This window comes from Sitophilus oryzae, unplaced genomic scaffold, assembly GCF_002938485.1.
Source record: "Sitophilus oryzae breed Bouriz unplaced genomic scaffold, Soryzae_2.0 scaffold_1442_pilon_pilon, whole genome shotgun sequence".
NCBI lineage: Eukaryota > Metazoa > Arthropoda > Insecta > Coleoptera > Curculionidae > Sitophilus > Sitophilus oryzae.
The window spans coordinates 6,940,476-6,960,597 of NW_022146107.1; the positions used below are offsets into that span (position 1 = coordinate 6,940,476).

Consider the following 20,122-nt stretch of genomic DNA (forward strand, 5'->3'; position numbering starts at 1 on the left):
ATCTCAACCTAGCTATGTTAAAACACTAATTCTTAATCAAGGAGCCTTGGCACAATAGATTTGATCGTCTAATGTTTTTAGTGTCTTGTCCTGGCCGGTTAAAAAATGCCCAAATCGTATTTTCAATCATATCTCAATATAAAAGAATTTTAATTTTTGTTGTTTATTCTATGTTTAAGAAGAATAAATTTAAATAAAATCGTATTTTTCATCCAAAGATATTTTCGTCAAACGTATTACATAATATATTGCACATTTTAATATGGTAACACTGTCGCTTTCAGATCCACGCCGTTATCGATATGCCTTCGCTGGCCGAATCAGAGAAAATAAGTGTTTTATGCGTTAAGCCCAGAACGACTGGTATCTCTACCGTACAGAACTTAAGGGGAAATCAAATCAGCCTTGTCACGAATTCGCCCGTTAGGTTGCGTATCTTCCCAATTCTTTCAATCTGCGGTTGTACTTAACTCAATCAACGGTTGTACTATGTGCTGCGCAGTAGTAAGCTTTCTCCGACCTCTTCCTGGTCGGTGCTGAACGCATGGTTTCGTGAAACTTTTTAATAATTCTTGAACCATCACTTTGATTAACACCTACAATTTCTGCCACTTTATTTTGCAGAAAAATGTTTCAAAGAAAAAAAGCTTAATTTAGAGGAAACATCTTGTCTGCTAATTCTTTTATTCCTGTATCTTTATTAAATACAAAACTGGATTACTGGCGATTACTAAAATTCCTTACAATGTCGTTCGTTCTTCACTACATAAAATCGCACACTCAATAAGGTGACCGGTAATGCCACTACTATTGCGGATAGAAAGAAATGCTGTTAACAATAGATACATTTCGCCCAAGTGAAATCCAATTTTAGCCGAAACAAAACGTAAATAAAAATCGCTTGCACTAGCACTTCTCACTGATTCTTCTGGCAGATTTAATTCGGTAGCAGTTTCTCAACAGTCCTACACGTGTTTTCGATTTTTTACAACAATAGAGTACTCGAAATATGAACAGAAATAGATGTAGAAGTGTAATAAAATATCTCAAAGTGTGGAAGTATGAAAATTCTTACTCTTACAACTAAAACATAACTACACATTTTCGTCATTTGTGATGAAACTGATATCATGCATTAATTAATAAATGAATATAAAATTAAATAATATATTAATTTTAGAATATAATTGGTCTTGAAAAAATCCTGGATATTTCAACGCTCAAAAAAAATAGTTTTTGGAATCACTACTGCATCGAATATACAAAAAAAATAAAAAAAATATATATTACAGTTAAATGTTGGAACTTTTGGTGTTACAACAGCAATATAAAACACTAATTCACCACAATACACCAAAATACATTATACATAATTCTAGTTCTTCTGTAGTATAAAATTAAAAATAATAATAATAAAGAACCGAGGGCTAAACCGCTGGTGTATTTTGGTGTACAAGATGTTAGCATTATTCTAATACCAAATAATGAACGAAATTATTTGGCATTACTTTCGTATTAGTGTACAGAAATTCGTCAGCAATTTACCCCTCATAAAAACTTAAACTAAGTAATTTCAACTGCAACAAAATATAAGTACTATATTTTACATAAATTAATTCCACTACACAGGATCGTCCGAATTGTATTCAGAAAACTTCGGCAGCATATTCTGCAGATAAAAATAAGTAAAACAAATCGTATAAGTAATGCCTAAAATGATTCGTTTAGGAGATACACGTTTAGATAGGTTTATTTTGGTTTGATTTGGTTTTTTGGTTCATTTTTGTTTATTCACGATTTTTCTCGGTACGGTATTGATGTCTAAATTACAGTATCTACTAGGTTAAGTTCATACCTACACAAAAAAAATGTTTAGAATGTAAAGCAGGAATACGCTTTCAGGTAACTGATTTCAGTTATTCTAAAGTCGGAAAAAAGAGAATGCATTTCCGCAAAGAAATCTTTATGATTTTGTATTTGGGGAGGCTTCTACTCTGCTTCAGCGTTTACATGTATAGGAGTGAGTCATGAGTGAGTCGTTATGGCAATCTAGTAAGTCGGAGTAAGCAAAAATACGAAGTATTTATTACATAACTACTTAATCTGACGCTAGATTACATGCGCTTGGGAAAAAATTATGATTAACTTAAAAAAAAATAAAAAGTTCCAAATTTATAATTTCAGTCAAGTAACTATCTAACGTAGGTATTTATAGTTTGCCAATAGAAATGGTATCTACATATATAAAATGCTAATGTTTATCTGTGTCGTCTCTACTGAAGTAACGACTTGATCTAGAACGTTTTTTTTTACTAAAAGATAGCTAATTGGCTCTTCTAAAACTGTCGTCGCCGGATTTTTTGTTTTTCATTTAATTAAACAAAAAATAAAAAGTATTTTTTGTCCTGATGTCGTGGCGGATGCGCCAAGCTTCAACTAGTGTATTCATAATTTACATTCCAAATATCTCGGTTCAAAAATACGGTTACTCCTAGCGATTTTTATCAAGAACCCTGTTTTATATAGAAAATTACGAAAATATATATTTTTTCACTCAGTAATTTTACACAGGTATGAAAGTAAAGTTATTACTCTTCAAAGTAATTAAACAATATGTAAGTGACGCTATAGAAATCAAATTTCTTATGCTAAAAAACACCAATTTTCATCCAAATATTGACGTTAATTCCGAAATAAAAATAAAACTTCTAAACCCTGTATACCCAAAACGAAGCATACTAAAACATACATTTATACGAACTTTTTTCTGCAGAGTATGCTGCCAATGTTTCCTGAATAAAATTCTCACAACCATATACTGTACGCTCGAAAAAAAATTGGCGTCCAGTTGGCCTGAAAATGACGATCTATGACATTTCCTGTATTAATCCATATAAAATGGCAGCGATCTTCATTTCATAGCCATCGCTGACGCCATTTTTTCGTATTGTATTGTATAATATGTATAATGTGAGTCTTAAACAATTAAATTATCCAAATCCTCTATTATTATTATTAGGTATATTAAAAAACGTATATTTTTTTAAAGTGTTAACATATACAGGGTGGCGGACCTCATTCGCCTCGGTTATACGAAAACGGAAAGATGTAGAAACAAAACAATTTATAGGTATATGTGGGTAGGTAATGTGCACAATTTATAATTATTTTGAAATGTACAGGGTATTTCAGAACTAAGATCCATACCAAAGTTATATTTTTTCTTATGGAACAAGCGGTATTTTATTTCATTTTTGCATTCTTGGGCCCAAAAAAGGTATTTATTATAAGGGTTAAATATATTTAAATTTGCATCCTACAATAGAATAGATTTTTAACACCCTGTAAGTGTAACTTTTCTGTAACACCCTGTAAATTTACACATTATTAACACCCTGTAACTTTTCAGAATTAATTCTTGTGCTGAGTTTAAAGGTAGAGAAATGAACTTTACAGCAAACAATGAATGCGTTTTTTTGGGCCCATGAATCCAAAAATGAAATAAAATACCGGGTGTGTTCCATAAGAAAAAATATAACTTTTTGGTATGGATCTTAGTTCTAAAACATCCTGTATATTTCAAAATAATTTTAAATTGTGCACATTGCCTCCCCACATATACCCTTAAAACATTTTGTTTCTACATCTTCCCGTTTCCGTATAATCAACCGAGGCGAATGAGGTGCGTCACCCTGTATATATTTTGAATTGAAAATAAATAAAATAAACAAAATGTATATTAAATCATATTTCTATCTACTATTAAATGCAATAAAATATGCTCCGAATACAAAATTCCTTGACTAAAAAATCAACATATTCTGAATACGGAGCATTATATTAAAATTTTACATTTTGAATATTTTGACTAGAATAAATTAATAAAATAAAATATATATGTAAAAAAATGTTATTATTGAACTTTAAATTGACATTTGAATAATATACTTTTGCATAGGCGTAGCTAGGTTTTCACTTGGGATACGGCAAAAAAATGTCAAAATTCAGTACCAAAATCTACTTTTCCTCAAATTTTACTCAACAAAACTTCATTTTAAAAGTAATCTGAGGCTCGTTGCTACTGTGGATACAAAAACAATATTCAGAATAATATTTGTAAAAAAATTTAATCGAAATTTACTATATACAAATACAAATTTATATAATAATATAAATTTGAATATATTGACTTAAAATGTTAAATATTATATTTAATGAATTAAAATGAATGACAGCAAAATAAAACAACATTTATTTTATTTTGCTGTCATTCATAGACATATTCAATCATAAAGCACAATACACCAAAACACTTTTAAAACACAAAAAGTAACAACCGATTTAATTTTTTGTCCATGAAACTAACATGGTTATCAAAACGCACCAGTGTTCAAAGTCTATTGGCTTCTGTAGAGAACTGGTGATTTATTTCGCCATGCTTTAATGCCTGAGCTTTCAACCTTTTAAAATAGATGATTTAAATTCTTTAAAGTACTTTTATTTGGATTCGCCACAGGGGTGTACCATTTTCGTACGTTTTATGAGGTTTCTCGTTTATGAGTATAGATACAAAGATGCGGTTTTCACATCACTGTGCTTCTTTTTTATAATACTAAAGATGCTACACACATATTTGTCCTAGCCCTCTTAGTTCCTGAAATACCGGGCAAAATTGAAAATGTTACATTTGTCGACCCCCTTCGTATCTCGGTTATCTTATAACTTATCGAAAAGATGAAAACTGATTCCCGTAGAGTTTTTCACGTAGAATTCAGTGGAGTTACTAGATTTTCACCGGGAGCTTTCATTCTAGAAATATGACCCAAACGTGTGTGTTTTTTTTTAAATGGAATATCCTGTATATTACATTTTTATTTTATTTGCCTTCTTATGAGCTTTCTAAAAATATAACATAGTCGACTTTTTTTTCAATTTAAAATAGATAATCATAACAACCGAATAATTTATTCAACGTACTCGACGTCAAAATTTAATTATTGCTCATTTCAAGCTGGTTTCTGTGTGTAGAATTATTGCACAGGGGCATCAAAAATATTATGTGTGCATGAAAAATATTAATTATTAACACTGATTGACAGTCTGTCCTCCAAAACCTGATTTTGTTAGTTTGTTCAGATAATACGATAGAAAACAAAAAAAATACCTGGTTAAATTAAATTAAACAAAATAATACTCTTGAATTTCCTTCATTTATGTTAAATAATACATTTTTTTACTTTATTTATGGAAATGAGTATAGAGTATAATATATATTTTGGAAAGCTCATAACAAGACAAGTAAAATATAATATATAGGGTGGCCCATTTAAAAAAAAACTAAGTTTGACTCATATTTGAAAAATTACAGCGAAAAGTTAATTACGCCACTAGATTACACGTAAAAAACTCTACGCAACAGTTTTCACCTTTTTAGTTATATGATAACAAACATATATTCTCATTCGCCCTCGTATTTCAAAAACCAAATGGACCAGGATAAATCTGTGTGTAGCATCTTTAGTTCCATAAAAAAGTAGTTTAATGATGTGAAAACCGCATCTTTGTATCTCTACTCATAAATGTAAAACCCCATAAAACACACTAAAATGGGACACCCTGTACATAATTGCGTCAACAGGTATAAGCATATATCTGCGACATTTTAACAATATTGCAATAAATGGACAATAATAAACTAAGGTAATTACATTTCTATTAAATCAAGCGCTGGGAAACTAATTAATTAGAAAACCCATTTTACATTACCAGTGCACACCTCCAACGAACGAAAATATTATAAATGCAATATCTCTCAACCCTTACCCAATATCAATAATTTGATTCAACAGCATATCGCTGTAAATAGCAACTGATGCAAGAATGTAATAAACGAAAGTGTAAAACGCCATTGATTGAAATTATTTAGTTTTAGAAAGATTGGATTCATCCAAATACTACTCCACTACCACTAGATTCAAAAGATAAGAAATAAATCTAATTTTTTTGTATACAGAGGGTTTCTTTGCTGTACAACATAAGGTATACCAGGTATAAAGTATCTGAAATATTTGAAAAGTGCTATGTATTATTAGGAAGTGTGTGTGTGAAATACAGGGTGGTCCGAACTGTATTCCGGAAACTTTGGCAGCATATTCTGTAGATAAAAATAAGTAAAAAAGTTCGTATAATTGTATGTCCTAAAATGCTTAGTTTCGGAGATACAGGGTCTAGAAGGTTCATTTTTATTTCGATTTTTTCCAAATAATTTCTGAAGTAACGTCAATATTTAGATGAAAATTGGTGTCTTGGAGTTTTTTGACATGAGAATTTTGATTTTGATGTCAATTTCACTCCTACTTGTAGAGGGCGCCACCTACACGCGTTTAAACCGTTTTGAAGAGTAATAGCTTTTTGTCCGTACCTGTATAAAACTGCTGAGTTAAAAAATATACATTCACTGCGTTTTTTTACGTGAAAAAGGTCTCATGGTAAAAATCACTAGGAGTAATGGTTCTCGAGATATTTGGAATCAAAATTTTCTTTACCTCTCATCATTGGCATAAATTAAACATGTTGACTAAATAGTTATTAGACTGAAATCATAAATTTGAAATGCTTTTGTGTCAAAAGTTCAACAAAAACATCATTTTTTCGAAGAAAAATTTATGATTAATTAAAAAAAAATAAAAAATTCCCAAATTAATCATTTCAGTCAAATAACTATCTACTCAACATGTTTATTTTTTGTCAATAATGACATGTATTAACTATTTCCATTCTAAATATCTTGAGAACGGTTGCTGATTTTTACCAAGAGACATTTTTTAGGTAACAAATTACGGAAATGTATATTTTTTCACTCAGTAGTTTTATACAGGTACCTACAGACGAAAAGTTATTACTCTTCAAAACAGTTAAAACACATGTAAGGGGTGCCCCCTACAAATAGGAGTCATATTGACATCAAAATCAAATTTTTCATGTCAAAAAACTCCCAGACACCAATTTTTATCTAAATATTGACGTTACTTCAGAAATTATTTGGAAAAAATCGAAATAAATATGAAACTTCAACACCCTGTATCTCCGAAACTAAGCATTTTAGGACATACATTTATACGAAGTTTTTTACTTTTAGAATATGCTACCGAAGTTTCCGGAATACAGTTCGGACCACCATGTATATAGGTACGAATTAATTATGAAGTACTTGAAGTTCCTATAATATTTCTAATGGATAATACCGTATGATCGAAAAACATGGCGTCAAAGACGGCTGGGGAATGACAATTGGTAATTTTTTTAACACTCAGTTACGAGGTTTGTGTGACGTAACGCTATTTCGGGTAATAAAAATTAACGTAAAAAATAATACGTAAAGGACAGCGTAATTACATGGTTGTTGGGTGCTATAACATTCAACAACTCAACTGTTAACAACATTCAACAACAACAACTCAACTTTTGTCACTGTCATTAGATATGTCATTTTACTTTGTAAATTGTTAACATTGCACGTATACAGGGTGCTACAAATTCGGGGTACGAGCATTGGTATCTCGGAAACCGTAATAGATACGAATATTGGTAAATTGGGGCAAAGTTGCGCTTTGGGATGTTCGCCAACATGCTATCAAAAAAGTTTTAAAATTTTCAAGGATTGCTCGTACCCTGTATAGTTACGGAGATAACACCGAAATATATAATATACTTTTTCTTTTAGCTGCATTCGAGATAAATTTAAATTAAAAATAAATCTTGTCTATTGTCGCCAACGCTTTTCTCGGTAAAAGACATTTCTATTTGCGGATATTCTTTCACAATCTGATATCGCACCTACTTTTTACCGTTCGATCTTCAGATAAGACCTCGACTACAACGTATCTCTTACGTAACATAAAAGAACATATACAGGGTGATACAAAATATTTGCACAGGCCACAGACCGCTGTTGCATTGCTTTTTATCGAATAATTGATAACTTGCGTTAAAAATATTGTTTATAAAAACTCGCAATTTCTTATTTAAAAGAAATAATATCTTTCAGTTTAATCTGAGAGGAAAATATTAAATAGAACCTCATATAATTGGTCGGTCACCTGTTTATATAAAAATTGAAATTCTCTTCCCGACTATATATTATATTATGAACTATTTCTTTTCGAAACCAACCACTTTCAGGTAAATGCAATCAATTAACAGTCAATTGCAAGTTTCAATAATCATCACGCTAAATTTGAAAAAATTAATAATAACTATAACTATATTATAATGACTTAAGTGAAACAGAGGATAACAATGTGCTGAAAATGAATCTTAGCAATGCTGTAATCTTTAAATCTATACTAATATATAAAATCCTTAAGTGACTGACATACTGATTAATCACGATCCTGCTCAAACCACTCAACGTAAGAAGCTCAATTTTAGCATACAGGTCAATTCTAGGGTGTAGAGGCTCGATAAGAAGAAATTTTTCGAAATTCCAGTTCCAAGAGGGTGAAACCACCCCTCAATTATTATTTAAAAAACGGTCAAGTTTCCGAAAAACGCTTAACACGAATATTTTATTTCGTTTTTTTACATATTTTCAGATTTTTTAAAAATGTTTAGGGTGTTTCGCAAAATCTGGCCATTGATTAATCACGATGCTGCTTAAAGCGCTTGACGTAAAAAGCTGATTTTTGGAAAACGGATTGAATTTAGGGTGTGATTTGGTTTGGTTCGATAAGAAGGGATCTTTCGAAACTCGAATTCTAAGGGGGTGAAACTATCCCTCAAATATTAAAATATTTTTTATTTAAAAACCGGTGAGTTTTTCGCAAAAACTCTTAAACACGTATATTTTATTTTGTTGTTTTACATATTTTAAAATTTTTTATAAATTTATACAGGGTGTTTCATAAAATATGACCATTGAGTAATCACGATTCTGCTTAAACTGCTTGACGTTTAAAGCTGATTTTTGGCAAACGGATTAACTGTGGGATGTAGAGGTTCGATAAGGAGGGGTTTCTCGAATCTCAAATTCCAAGAGGGTGAAAACGCCCCTCAAATATTACAATATTTGTTATTTAAAAAAAGGTTAGTCTTTCGGGAAAACGCTTGGACAAGCATAATTTATTTGGTTTTTCTACATATTTTGAAATTTTTTAAAAAATCATACAGGGTGTTCCAAAGAGTTGGGTAATTTCTTAACCACGATTCTGCTTAAATTGCTTGACGTAAAAAGCTTATTTTTGGCAAACGGATTTTTCGAAAGTCAAATTCTAACGAGATGAAACTACCCCTCAAATATTACCAAGTTATATAATAATATCGCCATATTGTTTTTTCTCATGCTGACATAAATGTGAGAAAATTTTTATCCAGTTTGTATGTTAATGGAAATTCTTGCTTTGCTTTATCCTCACCATTACAAATGATTAATTCGACGCGAACGAAGTCGCTGGTACACGCTAGTAAATAAATAAAATTTAAAATCTATCAAAAAGTATTTTTTGTCATACGCTCCCAAAAACAGCTATTTTACGGACTCATTTCAGTCCGTAAAATGTTTCTTTTTCGGCCTAGGCCGTAAAGGTCGTCATGGCAACCTTTATGGACTAAAATGTCTAAATTCGTTATTTGGTTGTTTTATTTTGTCATTCGAAATTTGTCACAAAATCACATAAAATTATACATATATTTATAATTAAATTATTAAATACTAACAATATCAAAAGCTAAGTTATTTGTTTAAAGTAAGTACCTAGGTACCTATTTAAAAGAGGCTTTTAAATTAAAATATTCTTAAATTACAGTCACAAACATTCAAACCATCGTCAATTTGGTCGAAATATTCCATGCTGAGAGCAGTGTTAAGTGTTAAAGAAGATATTTATATTGACAAATTTCCAAAACTTATTGCTTTTTTGAAGAGGAATTCGGTTGGTTACGAGCCTAAAAAGTCTAAGGTTTTGTCCATAAAAGAGATCGGTGATTTTTTGGCCACGGCTAGTGATGAAACTTATTTACTTACTAAGGTAAGTTTGCGATAATGATTTTTAAAATATATAGATGGTTTCTTATTCCATTGTATTTGATTTTTAAATTATTAAATACTAACAATATCAAAAGCTAAGTTATTTGGAAAAATAAAAATGAAATGAACAATTTTGTGCATTTTGAAAACTTGCATCTGCAATCGAAACGACTCCTCCATTGGCAGGTAAATTTACTTTCTGATGAGGTGGAGTAAATGCGAACGATGATGTACTTGGTAATACATCCGTGGAAGTGGTCGCGATTTTCTTTTCCCCCATTAGCAGTTTGCAAACTTTCTTCTTTTTCTCAATAGATTCTTCTATGTAACCTTCGGCCACTGTGGACGACCTAAATAATTATTGTTGTTTAGAACAAGATCGGAAAATATTAAAATTTTTACCTCCAACCTCCTAGGCGTTTCAGCGATGTAAAATCCACATCTGCATCTGCAGCAAGAGTAGCAGAACTACGTCGGAAACAATGACCTGTATATTCGTTTGGGTTCGACAACTTTAAAAATGCTGCTACAATCGATGGCATCTTCCCAAATGAATGAATGCCGACTCGTTGCACGGTGCATTTTCCTTTACGATAAGAGATGAAGACATAATCATGTGGTACATTTTTTGGCCTAAGACAAGCATATTTTCTATACAACTCAACTGGATTGACAACGTTCCCTTCGTTCACCACCGGAAACACTCTTTTGATATTAGTTTTTGTATCCGCAAGGGTAACTAAAAGGCAGCTGTTGTCTTTTTCTATGATGTCTTGCACTCGTAGAGAGTACAATTCTTCTCTTCTACATGCTCACAAAGGCCAATGACAAGAGCTACCTAAAAATCAAATACAATGGAATAAGAAACCATCTATATATTTTAAAATCATTATCGCAAACTTACCTTAGTAAGTAAATAAGTTTCATCACTAGCCGTGGCCAAAAAATCACCGATCTCTTTTATGGACAAACCTTAGACTTTTTAGGCTCGTAACCAACCGAATTCTCTTCTTCAAAAGCAATAAGTTTTGGAAATTTGTCAATATAAATATCTTCTTTAACACTTAACACTGCTCTCAGCATGGAATATTTCGACCAAATTGACGATGGTTTGAATGTTTGTGACTGTAATTTAAGAATATTTTAATTTAAAAGCCTCTTTTAAATAGGTACCTAGGTACTTACTTTTTCGTGGAAATAATTTAGCAATACATCTTCATTTACAACGAATACGCCATTTTTGTCTTTCCATTCATTAAAAAACATCATATTCTTTCTGGTAAATGGCACGAGACTTCACAGGAAGTAAATCCAACACGATTTCTTTGGCCTTATTAGCAATATGTTCGGGATTTTGGAACATTTTAAAATTGTTGATGAATTTGTGTGATTTTGTGACAAATTTCGAATGACATGTCAAAATGCGATGAAATAAACAAACTCGTTACTAAGATATGAATTTATAAGCCAACTTTTTCAAACATTATAATTTCAAATATGGAAAATTTGCAAATATGCGTTCTAAAAACTGTAAAAAAGCGTATGACAAAATAGTGTATGTAACACGTACCTAAATTATGTTTTTTAGGACTCATCTACTATTTCGGACTCGGCTAACGCCTCGTCCGCAAACAGTAATGATTCGTCCTAAAAAACATCATTTTAGGTACTAGTTACATAAATAGCTATACTGGGTAGAAGAAAACGATGTTTCTACGCATAATATTTTGCTTTTGAAAGTAGTTATGCTGGAAGCGCCTCGGGTCGCCTCGGCGAGTGTGTACTTCCAGCATAAAGGATAAGGCTGTTGAGGCAGCAAAATCGATAAGTATATATGCAGATAAAAATCGATTATTTTTTTTATTTTAAATATTAAGTTTAACCGTTTTCAAATTTTATCAATGCTATATCAGTACTGACATGCTGGAAGTACACACTCGCCGAGGCAACCCGAGGCGCGACAAAAAAGGACAGTCTTAACCAATAATAATGTACAAATCGTTAATTTTTGTCGTGCCTCGGGTCGCCCCGGCGGCGGCGCGGCGATTGTATTCTTCTAGCATTAGAAGTTAATTGAGGAAGATATGTGTATAGACGATAATTAAATATTTTTCAGAATGGATAGATTTTTTGGATTATGTACCGTTCCCAAAAATTGGTTCAAAAATTAGGAAAAAAAAATAAAAAGTAGATTTTTATTTTATATATGGAAAACAACATTCTTGTTAATAATATATGAAGGGTATAGGGGAAAAACCTGATAGCCCCAGATTTTTAATAAAAAATATTTCAATGATAACCCATATGCCATAACCCTGATGAATTTATCGACACTTTTTTAGCATTAATCTAGCAATCTTTACGTGAAGAATCTCCCCACGAGAGATGGCACATGTTTTTTGAAACATCCTATATAAATTCGTTCTCTATTTGATTTGTATTGTATATTATTTTTTTATAAAATCTATTATTTCGAAATTGTCTAAACTAAATGATATAAATATATCTCACTTAAGTACACGATTGTCAAAATGATGCAACAAATAGTATGTCTAAATTTCCCTAGATAGTTGTAGCAATGTTAGGATTATATGGTGCAATTTGTCGCTTTTATTTTATGTTTTCTTGCTAAACTTCACATATATATGTCTTCTCCCGGAATATATTTATAAAACAATTTTGTCAGCAGATTATTTGGAGCTTTTGAATAAATGCAATATAAATAGGCAAATATTTAAGTGTGTTTATTTTTGTCATTTTTGATTCGAAACTTTTACTAACAATCTTTTATATTATTAAAATTAAAATATTCTTCATAATAATATATTATCCTATATACAGGGTGAGTCTTAAATAAGTGCAAATATTTTAGGGGTACTATATTTCGACACCAAAAACGCGGTAACGAGGTTTTTTCGCGAAAAAAAAATTTTGAAAATTTGGGATTTTCTGAAAAAAAATTTGCAAAATTTTTTTAGTTGTTTAGCAAAAAATCATCTTTTTTGGAAATCTTCAAAGTAAAATAACTCAGTTATTTTGGATTTATTTGAAAAACGGTAAAGAGAAAATAATGTTTCTTTTATCGAGATCTACCAATCCTGAAAATATTTGCATTTGCAAAAAAACATTGCACGCTCCGCGCCGCGCAAATCGTTTTTTTAACGTGTACTTTTAAAGTGTATTTTTTTAGCGCGCACAAAAGTATATGTTAAAAAAATGATTTGCACGGAGCGGCGCATCCGGTGTGAACGCACCTTACGCACAGAAGACTAATTCTGTATATATAAATAAATAATATTCTATCAAAAATATAGAATATAAAAAATGCTAAGTTGCGCAACCCAATTCTTTCATTACAAAAAGTTGTCAGTTTATAACATTATTTAGTTTCTATCAAAGCGCCTATTCAGCAAGTTTATTATAAATTGCTAGTATCAATATTAGACATCTCAATATTTCTGTAATAATTATAATAACTTGACAAAAATAATATTTTTAAGTTATTAAAAATTAAAAGCCGTAGAATAATTAAATTTTATGGGAGAATTATTACTATAGAAGCAGATTATCTGCAATTTTTCCACTTTTTCAATATGGGTGAATGCTTTTCCTGTTACTCTCTTGTTACCGCCTTTTGTTAAGTAACTTTAAATGAAAACTTAGGAAATAATTTGTAATAAATAAATAATGCGTTATAATGCTCCTAATGTTGTGTTATCTATTCATCAGCCCCAGATAATTTAAATACAATATATTATGATTTAATGATTAACAGAAATCTGAAAAAATCTCAAAATATCCGTATGGATTTAAAGTTAGGTGTCTAGCCGTTACCGGTAACTGATTTTTCAGTCGGCAAAAAGTTAGAAAACTAGAGTTGATCGATTTAATATTGTCTGATTTTATTTATATATAAATGTAAAAACAATAATTCAAAGTTTATGAATTATCGCTAGTCAAACTTTATGTTTTATAAATATTATTTTGAAAAATATACAGGGTGAGTCTTAAATAAATGCAAATAATTTCGGGGCTAGTAGATCTCGATAAAAGAAACATATTTTCCCTTTACCATTTTTCAGATAAGTCCAAAATAATCGAGTTATTTAAGTTTGAAAATTTAAAAAAAAATGTTTTTTTTTGAAAAATTTTTACAGCCACCGGATTTTTTCTGTAATTGCATCCCTTTTAGTGCCGTAACCATAGAGTAAAGCCGTAACTATGGTAATATCAGAGATTAAGAAATTATACCGTGGGAAAATTTGCGGTGAACAGGCAGTTCTAAAAAGTTTCGCAAAAATATACAGGGAAATTTAAAAGAAAATGCACGATTTTCAACATATTTTATTTGCAAAAAAACCTCATAGACATGTTCCTGGGGTCGAAATATACCACCCCTGAAAATATTTGCACTTATTTAAGACTCACCCTGTATTACCCAAGAAAAAATAAGAGGATGACATACAAAAAGAAATGGGATCCTATCAAAAACATAGAATGTAAAAAAATGCCAAGTCTCGCAATGGAGTTCTTCCACTACAAAAAGTTCTGAGATCTCATCTAAAACCAAGTCAGTTTATTTTATTTAATTTCTATTCAAGCACCTATTCAAGAATTTTGTAATAAATTGTTAGTATCAATATTAAAAAAGCATCTTTATTTTTGTAATGATTATAATAACTTGGCAATAGCAAGGCACCATAATTAAAAAGAATAATCTACCATTTCGATCTAAAGAGTGCACTTAATAAAGTTTTTTAACTAATAGAATCACAATTAAATCGTGCAATTGCCAAGTCATTATAATTCTTACAGAATTAAAGATGTCTAATATTGATACTAACAATTTAGAACAAAATTCTTGAATAAGAGCGTCAATAGAAACTAAATAAAATAAACTGACTTGGTTTTACATGAGATCTTACAACTTTTTGTAGTGGAAGAATTGCGGTGCATTTTTTATATTCTATGTTTTTGATAGTATTATAAATTCTGTAATTTTATTTTTAAATATTTTTTTATTTGCATGCTATGAAAAATTTAAAAATCTAGTATCAAAAAAAATGTAATACATGGTGTTAAATTATTTTACACACAAGATCGACAATTCCAAACTTACCTCTTCGCAAGTAGACGGCAACTCTACGACAAACTGTTGGACGCGCTCGCAACTTTCGAAGTTTTGGGCTGGCCGCCAACGGGAGGAAGTACACGCATGCGTTCTGCGCCTTCTACCAGTGAAGAAGTTGCGTGAAGACGTCCTTACCTCAATAACATACAGGGTGACCTAGGTTTCCAAAAAAGCTCTATATTATACAGGATATTGGTTTGTGATTTTCATTTCAATTTTTTTTCGTAATGTAGGGGCAATGGTAACGCACATTTTGAAAATATTTTTGTCAATTTTTAAATAGAGTACTATATATATTTTTAGCTCAGTGTATTTGCCATTAAATTTCTATTTCAAAAATACCATAATGTAATTTTTGAAATATAACCGTTTTTAAACTAAAATTACTCTTTATTTGAAGCTATCTCAAGAATTTAACATTTTTCAGCCGGGGGTACTATATAATAGTGTCTTCTTTAAAATTCAGCCTATCAATATTTATACATAAATACTGATGCCATTACTCGCTGACGAGTATTTGACACGCATCAGAAGACGTTTTCTTTCATGAGCTGTTCTGTGACTAAAAAGCTCGATACGCGATTTTATCTCTCTTCCGCACTCCGGACATTCAAAAATATCATTGCTTTGTTGCCTCTTTTCTTTTTGGTTGTCGCTGTTAACTGAGTTTACAATTCTTCTCCATTGCATTCTATTGTGCGCTGCTTCTTCCCACTCATTCTGCATGTTTATCCCCTTTAGGTTTTCGTGGAAAATATTCTTGTACCTGTTGAGTTGTCCACCTGGTTTTTTCTTATCATCTACAAGCTCACCGTATAGCTGATATTTTGGTAGGCGGTTTTCTTGCATTCTGTATACGTAACCAGCCCATCTTAAGCGGGATTTTGTAATCATGACTTCAACGCTCTCGAAGATAGCTTTTTCAAGGATCGATACGTTTGAGACATGGTGGAACTATTTCATTCTAAAGAGTTGTCTAAGGTGCCTCTGTTGCAACTTGTTTAATGCGTTCATGTGTCGGCGGTACGGCACCCACAGGGGCGCTATTCTGTACTATCGTCGGTATCGGCAAGTTACCGACAGCTATCGGTACGTACGGCCAATGAGCGTCGTGTTGATTGTTGTTGTCATAGTTACCGATCGGCCCTATGACAGATATCGCAAATTTGTACCGACGACTCTCGGTATCTCTACCGTGAGGTTGACAAGGGCATGGTAGAGATACCGATTTTCGTCTTTTTTTTCGTCGGTTTTACAGAATAGCGCCCAGGGGCGCTATTCTGTACAATCGTCGGTATCAGTAAGTTACCGACAGCTCTCGATACGTATTTGTATACAGTAAAAATGTGTTAATTGTTGTTGTCATAGTTACCGATCGGTCCTATGGCAGATATCGCAAATTTGTGATATGTGCCGTGCCCTTGTTAACCTCACGGTAGAGATACCGAGAGTCGTCGGTACAAATTTGCTATATGTCTTATTAACGACAGCTAAAACTATGACAACAACAATCAACACGACGCTCATTGGCCGTACGTACCGATAGCTGTCGGTAACTTGCCGATACCGACGATTGTACAGAATAGCGCCCCAGGTTTCGCTTCCATATAACATGGTGGGGATTATTATTGCTCGGTACACTGCAAGTTTCGTTTTTGTGCTCAAGTCATGATTGTAGAAAACCCTGTCTTTTAATTTCCAGAATGCTCTTAAGGTTCTGCGAATCCTCAACCTATCAATTTTTGCAATCTTGTTTAATATACACAGGATGGGTTAAAACTAAATATTTTATTTTTCTCCAATATTTTAAATGGGTCACTCTGTATTTCGTATTATAATCGAACGAAGTCTTGTTTAATATTTTTGTGTTACTAAGCACTTCCAATACCTAAAATCTATATTTAACAAGAAAATGTGCTCTTTTGAAAATATGAGACAAGATTTGGCTTCCGCTCTTTCAACAGAAGGCGTTTATTATTATAAATGTCATACCTATCTACAGCAAAGTAGAACAGCTTTTTAATTAACCCAATAATCAATTTTTTACATGACGAATTAATAAATATGATTTATTGTATTCGAGCAGCTGATATTTTTTTATTAGAAAGAATTTAACTAAAATCTTATTTTCCGATGAGGCTACCTTTAAATATAATTAAGGTTAGGGTAAATAAACGTAAAAAATATTTATTATTATATATGTAATAGAAAGCCCACACTGTATACAGGTTGTTAACTGGACAGTTACTTATAGGGAAACCGAATGGCAACACTGCCTATTGAGAACGCATGTACTTATAGGGTTTTCTGCCGACTCGTCCCTATCGACGAGCGGGCCGAGGTTGCCATATTTCAACCATAAAGCTGTTGCCGCGAGTAATAAACAAATTAACAACCTGTATATAAAAACAAGATTGCAAAATTTATTGGTACACTGAACTTTGAAGAAAACACTATTATACAGCATTGTATAAATAAATACTGTATAATACAAAGTACTTCAAATTTAGAATTTTGAGAGAGCTTTAAATAAGCAGTAAATTTAATAAGAACGGTTATATTTGAAAAACCACTCGGCAAAAAAACTATGGTATTTTTGGAATGGATATTTAATGGCATTATTTCCTCTAAGCTAGAAAATATACAGTATTCTATTTTAAAATATGCAACTTTAGTTTGAAAATATGGTTGAATAACCCTGCAGTTGACAAAAATCTTTTCAAAATGTGCGTTACCATTGGCCCCATATTATGCAAAAAAATTGAAATAAACATCACAAACCAAAAACCTAATATAGAGCTTTTTCGAAAACCTGGATCACTCTGTATACTAGCGAAGGCGGGGTGGCAGTAACCTCCCCTATATAATAAACCTAGATTCGGGTTATAGAAAAGTTAAGGCTGCTGGAGGTGTAAGTAATTAACGCTATGTTTATGCATTCTTTTGTTGTGGAACCAGAACTTATGCATGAAAATTCACTGTCGAACAGGTTAATTTAATAAATGAAGTTTAATTCGTAGAAAAGTATTGTATAATTTAACCTCTCGTATTTAATAAACTTTAGTAGTTGGCAAATATAGCTATTTTATCAATTAATACAAGTTTTGTACAACAAAGTTGACATAAAATGAGAAATATCATGCACGTTTTTTTTCTGATTTCAAAAATATATCATAGTTATTTAAATTTGGTGAAAATGTGTAAAAATAGTATACCGGGTGGTGCATCGTCGTTGGAAACATCGAAAATCCTATACAAATTTTGAACTGTCCAATATTAATCCAAGTCGTAAAATGTTTTTTTAAAGGTCTGCGTATGCTGAATACACGTGCTTAATTTGAACAATTTTAGTCCAGCAAGGTTTTTAAGAAAAACTGCGTCATTTTTACATTAAAATTGAATAGGTAACAATGCAAAACCAAGAAAATATCAACATACCTTAAGTTATAAAAAAGGATATTATTTAAGTACTACGAGAATACCTCTGTGGTGGATTCATCTATTCAAGAAAGTTCTAATCTATGTAAAGGGAAAGAGTAAAGAAAACTAAGCCAAGCGTAAGTTTTACTTACGAACCCCCAAAAAGGTTTTAGTTTTTTTTCTATATAAGATCTTGAAACACATATTATATTTTTTAGTTATCCTCACCTATTATAGTTTAAATTTATTACCCATTTGTGTAATGCTGCAAAACATAGAAAAAATATTCCATATTTTTGATCTAAGCCAGTGTAGTTTATAATTCCAAGGGCATTTACCAAAGCTTTTACTAAGACAAGTAACTTCCTATACTGTCCATAATAGTATATATTTATCAAACGTTCAGTAAATTATAAACTATGGTAGGTAAGTGTTTGCAAATGAATATTTAGTTTATATTGCTATTTTCTGTCATATATTTCTGGTGATTTCTTTTTCCGATGATTTTGAACACCCTATATATGCTACCTCAAGTTTGAATATTTTAACAGTACCTATTTTCTGAGAAAGCAGATCTTTTTATAAAAAGTAACTAACTGATGTTTTCATAAAAGTAATAATACAAAAAATGCCATACTTATGTGGAGAACTTTAGACTCCCTGTATATTAAAAAATTAGTGAAATATTACGTAATCTAACTCTCACGTCTACTTGGAAATACGCGCCAAATACAGCACTTCTATTTCCGCCATATTGGAAAAGTTTCAATGGCCTTGTGTGGACGGGGTGGTGACTGTACAAAATAAAATATATAGTTATTTTTTGTAAACACCGCTGCGCTAATCCAACGGAGACCAACTTGTCAGCGATGTTTGACTAATAAATAGTATATTGTTTTATTAGCAGTAAAAATGGGACTTTTTGTGGCGAGGCTGTACATTTGACATACAGTCGAGGCACAAAAAGTAATTTTTACTCCGAATAGAACATGCTATTTTTTTCAAACGCCACAAATAATTTTTTAAACAATTTCAAACATTCGAAAGAATATAAAAAGATTTAAAAGTCATACCTTGTATGTAATTATATATCGGGAAACTATGGTTACCCTTGTTGAATTTGACACTTGATGTCAGTTTAATAATATATTTTCGTACTTTTATGCTTAGGCGTAAAAGTGCTTTACTTTTATGCCTAGGCGTTAAAATGACTGTTTTATTTATTGTCAATCACGTCGCAAATATTAATACTTTTGTAACGTTTGAAAAAAAACAAATTTTCTTAACGGACAAAAAAGTGCTTAACATTTCGGGAAGTATTTCTCTCCTCATCGTCGGAAGCAAAAAAACACAAAGAACACAGGAGTTTTTCTTTTTGTTCTTTGTGTTTTTTTGCTTCCGACGACGAGAAGAGATATACTTCCCGAAACGTTAAACACTTTTTTGTCAGTTAGGCAAATTTGTTTTATTAGTCAAATACCACTGAAAAGTTAATCTCCGTTGGATTAACGGAGCGATGTTTACAAAAAATAATTATTTTATAGATA

General features: G+C 31.4%; 1 protein-coding gene across 1 annotated transcript in view; it reads right to left on the reverse strand.

Moving 5' to 3' along the window:
* The window catches only part of LOC115877173, a 128,967-nt gene extending 113,791 nt beyond the window's left edge, over positions 1-15,176 (reverse strand). The window contains exon 1 of the mRNA XM_030893333.1: positions 15,144-15,176. The gene's annotated coding sequence lies outside the window, so the exon portion shown is untranslated. The remainder of the gene's footprint in view (positions 1-15,143) is intronic.
* Between the last annotated feature and the right edge of the window lie 4,946 nt (positions 15,177-20,122).